The sequence below is a fragment of the Salarias fasciatus genome, chromosome 12, assembly GCF_902148845.1.
Source record: "Salarias fasciatus chromosome 12, fSalaFa1.1, whole genome shotgun sequence".
NCBI lineage: Eukaryota > Metazoa > Chordata > Actinopteri > Blenniiformes > Blenniidae > Salarias > Salarias fasciatus.
Window position 1 is genome coordinate 32502971 of NC_043756.1, and position 9839 is coordinate 32512809.

The window sequence follows — 9839 nt, forward strand, 5'->3', positions numbered from 1 at the left end:
GTTTTTCTTGCTTCATTTGATGAACGTGGCATCAAAGTTGTATCCAAACATCAAAAACCTGAACCTTGATGTGGAAAGTCTGGAAACAAAATAATGAACAATAAAAGCAAAACAAACAGGCCAGTCTCTGCAGATGAATGGATTATTTCTCTTTAAAATATACTTTAATAGATACTATTAATATATAAAGGCCACCTTCAGCACTAATTTTTTTAAACTTTTTGGTGGAGAGAAAACACATGCTATGGCATCACACTGGAAAGACATGTTCTTATTGAACTTATACCATTTTTATGGCTGTATTTCGAATTGTTATTTCATTGGCTTGTATCGTGTCAATTTCAGCACATTTGGCAACTTAAAATCAATTTATATTTGGAGATTCTAAGTCAAAGCTGTTGCATTTTGTTCCAAATTACTACACAATGCTGGTGTTTGAGGGTCTGAAGTTCAGTCTTTAAAGAAGTTTTGTTTGAGAATTGTTTGTAAGACAATTTAAGACCACTTTAAGAGCACTGGTATAAAACATTATGCAACATGTGTGCCAGGACAGTAGTATACACTTAAACGTTATGTACCACGTAGTCCTTGATCAGTTCCTCTGTGGACTCCCCCAGGAGCTCCATCAGGCAGCGGATCATGGTCTCCTGTTTGGCTTCAGTGAGCTGCTGTAACAGACAGAAGATCATTTTGTGGGACTACCATGTCAGCTCATTATGTACATGTTGCTTTATGGCAGAGAGCAGCATCAAACTGCTTCATCTAAAGAAAAAAAACCATCAAAACGTACAAACTAAATATATGAAGCCGAAATCACACTAACTGTATGCATTTCTCTTCTCTTTTTTTTTTTTTTTTTTTTTTCCCTTGTCCTGTTCGGCAGCTGGGGCGTGCAATATTGTATGATTGTAGCCTTTACTATCCGAACAGATTTTAATATTAGCAGCAGGATGAGACTGAGTCTCCTCCTGCTGCTGCCTTTATTTAAAGCTGGCATCCGGCATGGCTACCGGACAGGACCGGGACGGAAACGCTCAGATAGCAGGGACAGAAAGAGAGAAAGATAAAGAGAGGGAGAACGGAAGAGGGGGGGGGGGGGGGGGCACAACCTATGTACAAAGTCACAATACAAAACAGTGTTGTCGACGCACCACACGCAACCTAGAACAATCCCAAACCCCCAATCTAGACAACACCAAAACAGAGCCGACAACCAACACAGACAATTACAGAACCATACATACATTTTTTTTTTTTTCCCCCCCTTTTTTTCCAGTTCAGTTCAGTTCAGTTTATTCATTTGTCCCTTGGAGGGCGATTCAGTGTGCAGTAAGTTCACGTTCATACATAACATAAATATGCAAGACAACATAAAAGCATAAAAAACCTCGGTGCATCATCAGCTCCAGTACAAATAAAAAGCAGATCAGCAAGGTGGACCCATAAAACCAAGCTGTGCGAAACATTCCAGACGGCAAACAAGAAATGACAAACCACTGTCAGCAAATGTGCAGTAGTCGCATAGTAAAGCATGGAGACTGGTGGACATGCTGTTACTTCCTCTTCTTCTCGGCATTTAAAGCGCGGATGGAGAGAGGCACAAAGGAAAATTTATATCTGTTTTTAGTAGCTAGAGGGACAGTGAAGCGGAGGCCAGAGGGAAGGAGCTTATACTCCTGATGCAGAGGGGGGGTTTCGTCTCTGCAAATGTTCTTGGCTTTCTTAAGCAGCTGAATATTATAAATTTCCTCCAGGCTGCTGAACTTCACCCCGGCTACTTTGGAAGCAACGCGCACAATTCTCCCTAAGGAGTTTTTGTCCTTAACAGTAAGATTACCGTACCGACAAAGGATACAAAAGGAAATAACGGACTCGATATAAGCACAGTAAAACATTTTCATCAGGCCTCTGTCTACCTGGAATTTAGCGAGCTTCCTCAGACAAAATAGGCGCTGCTGACCCTTTTTACAGAGCATGTCACAGTTCTCATCAAATTTGAGCGAGTTATCTATTATAGTGCCCAAATATTTGTAGCTGCTCACCAGTTCAACTCCCTGACTGTGAACGACACTGCGATGAGGAACCTGAGTCGCTCGTCTGAAGTCAATACAGACTTCCTTGGTTTTAGTAACGTTGATCTGTAAAAGAAATCATCGCACCAGGATACAAAATCGTCAAGTACCTGGCCGTGGCTGACCTCCTCATCAGGGAGCAGGCTGACTATAACAGAGTCATCTGCATACTTTATAGTGAATCTGTTTGTGTGACGACTACAACAGTCATTAGTATACAAAATGTAAAGAAGTGCAGACAGGACACAGCCTTGAGGTGAACCGGTTGAGGATGATAAAAGGCTGGACAGTGTTCCGTTCACTCTGACTTGTTGTGATCTGTTAGTGAGGAAGTCAAGAATCCAACCCACAAGACTCCATCCAGACCAAACAAGTCCATGAGTTTCTCTACTAGGATGTGAGGCTGGATCCTGTTGAAAGCTGATGAAAAATCAAAAAAAAGCAATCTGACATGATTTTTGCTGCCCTCGAGGTGTTTGTATACCAGGTTGAGTAAAGTAGCTGTGGCATCTTGAACACCTCTATTGTTTCTGTACGCGAATTGGAGGGGGTCTAGTAGATGCTCGGTTTTTGCTAGTATCTCCATTTTAACTAATTTCTCAAACTGTTTCATTACTGTGGAGGTCAGTGCCACCGGCCGAAAATCATTCATTGTGCTGGGATTTTTTGTTTTAGCAACAGGTACTACAATAGACTTTTTCCATAGAGATGGCACAGTCTGAAGAGAGAGAGAGATGTTAAAGATATAGTTAAAGATAGGGCCAAGCTGTTCAGCGCAAGTTTTTAGTAGGCGACCGCTTATATGATCAGGGCCTGGGCTTTTCTTTGGTTTACATTTTCTGAAGCACTTAATTACATCTTCCCCTTCAAAGAAGGGGTTTAAAGGAGGAGCAGATGAGAGGCGGTTTTTCAGCTCAGTGTGTTTTCTATGGAAATCAGAATCATCGAATCTTACATAAAAGTCATTAAGGCTCTGAGCTAGTTCTAAATCTGTGTTGTAGCCATTGAGTTGAATGTTTTTCCGGCTACATTCTTTCACCCCAGTGATCGTTTTCAGACTGTCCCAAACAGAACCCAAGTCATTTGTTTTAAGCCGATTCTCAATTTTCTCCTTATAGCGCTTTTTACAGGCTCTGATCTCATATTTGATTTCTTTCTGCAAGTTATGCAGAGATGATCTATTCCCTTCCCTGAAGGCTGCTTTCTTTTGTTGTAACAGATCTTTGAGTGTTTTAGAAACCCACGGCTTGTTGTTAGGATATATTTTTACCGTTTTAACAGGGATAACACAATTTTCGCAGTATGTAACCCAGCAGCTCACGACATCAGTAAGTTCATCTATGTTGGCAGAGGACTCAATGAATGTATTCCAGTCAGTAGCATCAAGACACCCTTGCAGAGTTAGGCAGGCATCATCGTCCCAGGTCTTCACTCTGAGGCTCTGCACTTTGCCTCGCTTCAGCACAGTCCGGTAGACAGGGATGAGTTGGATGCAGTTGTGGTCGGAGGAACCGAGAGGAGGCAGAGGGATGGATTTATATGCACCTTTGATGTTTCCATAACAGAGATCAATGGTCTTATTCTGTCTGGTGGGGCATGTGATGTACTGATAGAAGTCTCTCAGCGTAGTTCTCAGGGTGCAGTGGTTCATGTCACCCAGGATGATGTGAGGAGCATCCGGGGAGACAGACTGAAGCCTCTGAGTGACTTGATGGATAAGCTCACAAGCATTTTTTTCATTAGCCTTAGGGTGGATGTACACAATAGTCACAAATATCTGTGGAAATTCCCGAGGCAGATATGGAGGGCGTAATGACACAGAGAGCAGTTCCAAGTCAGCAGTACAGAGTCTCTCCCGAACAGTGACAGATCTACACCAACGCTGGTTAATATACAAACACACACCCCCGCCAGATGACTTGCCTGTTGCAGCGGCGTCTCTGTCCAGCCGTATGGGTGCACCAAATCCATCTACCTCCAGGTCCGCATCCAAGTCTCTGTCGGCCAGCCAGGTCTCGGTGAATGCCATGATGCAACAGTTCATAAAATCCTTCTGGAAACGAACATTTCCCTGGAGTTCATCCACTTTGTTTCTCAGAGACTGGACGTTCCCCAATATGAGAGAGGGCAGTGGGATCCGGTCGAGACGCTGTTTCCTCAGGCGCTGTCTCAGACCTCCACGTTTACCCCGCTTCCTCTTCTTAAGTGTTCCAGGCCCGCTTGCTTTATTAGCGTTTCTGAGGAGACAATCCGGGATCTTGTATATCTGGTCAGCCGGCTGAGCTAACGTGGCTACGTTTAGCTCCAGCAGCACGTCCCTGGTATATTGAGTCCTCACGGTTCTCACCTGACACGCCGCTATGCCGGTGTTGCAGGTGAGCAGAGAGAGTAGAAGAAGCCACAGTGAGAAGATATAGAGAGGATCCATTGCTGATAAGTAAAACAAGGGAGCTAAAACGTCCGAGGTAGTTAAAAGGGCGATAAAATCACAGTAAAAGACGATAAGAGCTTTAAAAACGCTAAAGAAAAACGATAAAAAACACGCTAAAAAACACGGAAGACAGACAAAGACGCCGAGCTGTCACTCGCTGCCGGTCGCTGCGTGCGCATGCGCCCTCGAGTGTTTCCCCAATATTCCAAACCATATTAGTGAACAGACCAGGCCACAAAAATAAAAGGAGGTGTAGGGGAGGAGGGAAATGCAAGGACACCACAAACCGTATTTTTTTTTTTTTTTTTTTGAATATAGCTAGTCGTAACTAGTAGTAACTAGTAGTAACTAGTAGTAACTAGTAGTAACTAGTAGTAACTAGTAGTAAACTAGGGGCGTGCATCAAGAGAGGTCTGCTACAGATCACCATTAGTCTAACCACCACAAGAAGACAAGGTAACCCAGTATGTGAAGAGTGATTAAAGATCAGCGTGATCATGTGAATATGATGGTGACAGTGATGGTGATAGTGATCATGCATATATGACCTCTGACCTCTGAGAAGGCCAGAAGCAGGCCAGAGAGGCCCTCAGAGCCCAGACAGCCGGCGGACATCACAGAGCCCGGATCCAAGCCGCCCCCCCAGGCAGACGCCCCCGCTCCGGTCCAGAAACGGGGCAGAGGAAAGCCCCGGCCGGGGACCCCGGCAGTCCCGGGGCCCGGGCCCCGTGGAGCCACGACCGGCAGGAGCCGGTCCACCCCGGGCGCCGGACGCCTGGGGCGGGCAGGGCCGAGAGCCAAAGGCCCAAGAGCCCAGGAGCCAACCCCCCACCCAGGCGGAGGGCCATGACCCCCCCGGGAGAACCAGCCCACACGGGCGGCTACCCACCCCGGGCCAGTACCCCCCCCAGCGCTCCGGCCACGCACCATCCTACCCCAAACACACTCACATTCCCGCGTCATCCAACTGTCACATCCTGTGGGAGACCCCCCCGGAAGGCAAGGGAACACCGAACCCCACATCCAGAACCCCCCGCCACCCACAACTGCCGCCCCCACCCCCCCCACCCCTCCGCCGCAGACAGGTATGCACCCCCCTGAGCCAGCAGCCCCCCAAACCACAGCCGCTCCAAACCCCCGGCCTGTGGGGAAAACAACAGCCCCCCCCCGCCCCACCCCCCCACCAGAAGGAACCTGGAAACGGGGGCGCAGAAGACCCCATTGCCCTCCCTCCCCCCCCTCCGTCTCTTGAGTGTTGATGGAGTATATGTTGTTTGCGATTAAAATTTGAGGGGCAGTAACCACACCGTGCCGCGAGTGAGGCCAAACGAGCAGTCTCATCCACCTGAACAGCCCCCCCCCCCCCGACACAGCGCGCCAAGACCCCCCGATGTGTGTGTTTGTATGTATTTGGTCGTGTTAGATGACTAAGTGCAATTAAGACTGAGAGGCGAGCCACTGAAGGGTGCAGTGATTGGGGCCACTTAGATGGCCCCCTCCACCCCCCCTCCACCCTCCACCCTCCACCACACCCTACCTGATCAGCCCGCCTCCCAAAGCCCTACGTGTGTGTGCATGAGAGCGGGGGGAGAGGGGGGTCCGGGGATGCCGCAGCACCCCCATCACCCAGGAGCCCCCCGATGAAGGACAGGGCCAGGAGCGCCACCCCCCCCCCCCCCAGGACCAGGGCGGACAGCGACCATGGCCAGAGAACCACCGACCCAAGAAGCACACACCCATCATGCATCAGGAGGAGTGAAGGTGAGGACAGACAGGGGGCAGCAGAAGGACCCAGACCCAGGGCCCACCGACCCCAGGCCCACCGGGGCCCCCCCCCCACAGGACACTACACTCTCTCATACATAGCTCCAGTCGCCCACACATATACACACACGTACAGAGATACATACATACTTACAGATACACACCCTCACACACATATATACCCCGCTCACAGATACATACCCACACACACATACATACATAGTCGTACACAAACATATCCAGATACACACCCACACACTCACATACACCTACATAAATACCCACACATACAAAAACATATATACATACTCACACATATACACCCACACACATATACACATCCACGTACACGCACCTTCCCCAACCCCCTAACCCCCACAGCCCACCCTGTCCCCCACCACCCACCCACCTCCCCCGCCACCCCCCACCCATCCACCCCACCGCCCTGTCCCCCACCACCACAACCACCCACCCCGATGCCCTGGATTCCGGGGCGGCATCCAGACACCAGGGCATGCAGCGACCCAGGCCGCGGCAGCACGCCCGAGCCGACCGGCCCCCCCAGCCAGGTCGACCCCCTCACCCTCACGGAAGGAGAGAGCCCCAGGCACCAGGGCCCAGGGCCCCCAGCCACACCCGCCCCAGGACACCCCGGCCGCCCGGACATGAACCGGCACCCGCCGACCCCGGCCCCCCGGGGCCCCCGCCCCACCGCCGCCAGACAGCCCCAACAACCGGCGGCCCCCCCACCCCCAATCCAAACCAAACACGAAGACAGCCCCAGCGAAGCAGCCCAGATCCCGACCCCAAGACAGCGCCAACCACCTGCAGCCATCAGGCCCCCCCACCAACCACCGACCCTCAAGAGGAGAGGCCCCCCCACCAACCACCGACCCTCAAAGAGGAGAGGCCCCCCCCCACCAACCCCCCCCCCCAGAGAGGAGAGGCCCTCATCTTCCCCTTACATGAAGTGATGGAGCTGATCACAGGGGACCAGAGGGAACCAGATTCAGCTGATTGATCCTCTGAACAGACAGACATCGTCTCCAAGCTGATATGATCTAATAAAAGATTCTTAAACTGCCCGTTACTCAGATTATTTCTGGATTTCCAATTTACAAGGATAGTTTTCTTTGCGATGCACAAGATGGTGAGAACCATGTAGACTGAGTTTACTGACATGTTCATTTCACCCAGATCACCTAAAAGGCTCAGTGTGGGAGCTGCAGGGATGCTGCAGTGAACCATGTTGACAGGTCTTCACACACCTGAAGCCAGAACCTCTGCACTGGTGAGCAGGACCACAAGGCATGGAGGGAGCTGTCATCATGTTATCATTGCAGTGTGAACAGATATCAGATTGTGATAGACCCATCTGGAACATCCTTCGTCCTGTGTAATGAATTCTATGCAGAATTTTGAATTGTATTAGTTGTATATTTGAATTCTTTGTCATTTTGAAAGTATTTAAACATATTTGTGACCACGCATTTTGGTCAAAGTTGTTAGATAAGTCAGCCTCCCATTTTAAGGTCGGAAGGAAGATTTCATCTTCTACCTTTGATAATATTTTATATATCTTTGATAGCAACTTTGGGGAACTGAGGTTTAAGAATTCTTCGACCCTGAGAGGTTGCTGTCCCTGCAATTGATTAAAGGTATACTTTTTACCTATGATAGATTTAAGTTGATGATATTCTAAAAATGCTGTGCTGCTGATTCCATATTGTGAGATGAGAGTATTGAATGATAGAAAGTTGCCATTTTCAATGATATGTTCAAGCTGGCTGATTCCTTTATTTCTCCACTGAGTGAAGTTTATCATCTTGTTGTTTTGCAGGATGTCCGGGTTGTTCCAGATGGGTGTGAGTTTACACGGGATCAGAGAAGATTTGGTTAGCTTTAGAAAGTCCCACCAAGCCATTAAAGAAGAGCTGATGTTGACACTTTTAAAACAGCGATGGGATTTGATGGTGGGACTGATGAATGGCAGGTCAGAGATGACTAGATCCTCACATAATGCTGCTCTACATCCAGCCATGGCTCATCTAAATTGTTCGGTTTAAGCCATTTGGAGATATATTGCAGCTTGCTGGCTATGAAGTAATTACTGAAGTTAGGCAAGTCTAGTCCACCTCTGTCTTTAGTCTGTTGTAGCGTCTTTAAACTGATACGTGATGCTTTATTTTTCCAGAGAAATTTAGATATGTATGAGTCCAGTGATTTGAACCAGCTAGACGATGGTTTGGTTGGTATCATTGAAAATAAATAGTTAACCTTAGGTAAAGTCATCATTTTAATGGTGGCAACCCTCCCCATAAGAGATATAGGTAAGCGTCTCCACCGTAAGAGGTCATCCTCTGTTGATTTCAGTACGGAACGTAATTTAGTTTTAAAAGTTCTGATATCCTTGGAGAAATGTTTATGCCTAAATATCTAATGTTTCCAGACTGGATTGTAGCATTGGGTATACTTTGTAATCACAGTTTATAGGCATGGCTGTAGTCTCAGCCAGTGATAGAATAGTCAGATATAGTGAAAATTTGTCAATAAGTGTGATTGTCTGGGAGATAGAAGATGGAGAGTTCTGCAGGAAAAGCAATACATCATCTGCATAAAGACGTATTTTATGTTCTATCTTATTGTTGGCCAGGATCCCTCTGATGTCTTTATTTTGTCTTATAGCAGCTGCCAGAGGCTCGATAAAGATGTCAAACAGTGAGGAGAGAGTGGACAGCCCTGTCTGGTTCCTCGCTGCAGACAGAAGCTTGGAGAAGTCTGCTCGTTAGTCTTCACACATGCAGCTGGGTTGTTATAGAAGATTTTAATCCAGTCTATGAAAGACGTTCCCAAACCCAAATTTGGTTAATATTCCATAATAGAATTTCCAATTTACTCGATCAAAAGCTTTTTCAGCATCTAAAGAGATAATTATGGATTCCAGATTGTGTATTGTAGCGTAATCTATTATATTAATTAATCTGCGCATGTTAGTGGATGAATGTCTACCTTTAATGAACCCTGTTTGGTCAGGATGTATTATGACAGGGTTATCTTTTCTATTCTTCTGGATAGGGCTTTGCTGATTATTTGAGATCTACATTTATTAATGAAATAGGACGATAACTGGACGGAAGTGTGGGGTCTTTCCCTGGTTTAAGTATTAAAGTTATTTTGGCTAAGTTCATATTTGAGGGTACTGTTCGTTATTTTTTATTTCCATTACCATTTTATGAAAAGTGGAGCCAACATGGTCCAGAATTCTTTATAGAATTCTGCTGGATAGCCATCTGGACCTGGAGCTTTATTGTTGGGCATATCCTGCAGAGATTTATGGAGTTCATCCACTGAAAGAGGAGAATCCAACACTATTCTATTTTCATCTTTTCAGTTTTGGAAGGTTAATATCATTAAAAAAAGTATAATTTCCTCATCTGTTGTGTCTATTTGTGATCGGTATAATCCTTGATAGAAATCTCTAAAGATATTATTGATCTTGTCCGGGTCATGGCTGATGTTTCCTTCTGAGTCTTAACAGCTGAATCCTGTTTTTCTCTTGTTTGTTTTTAACT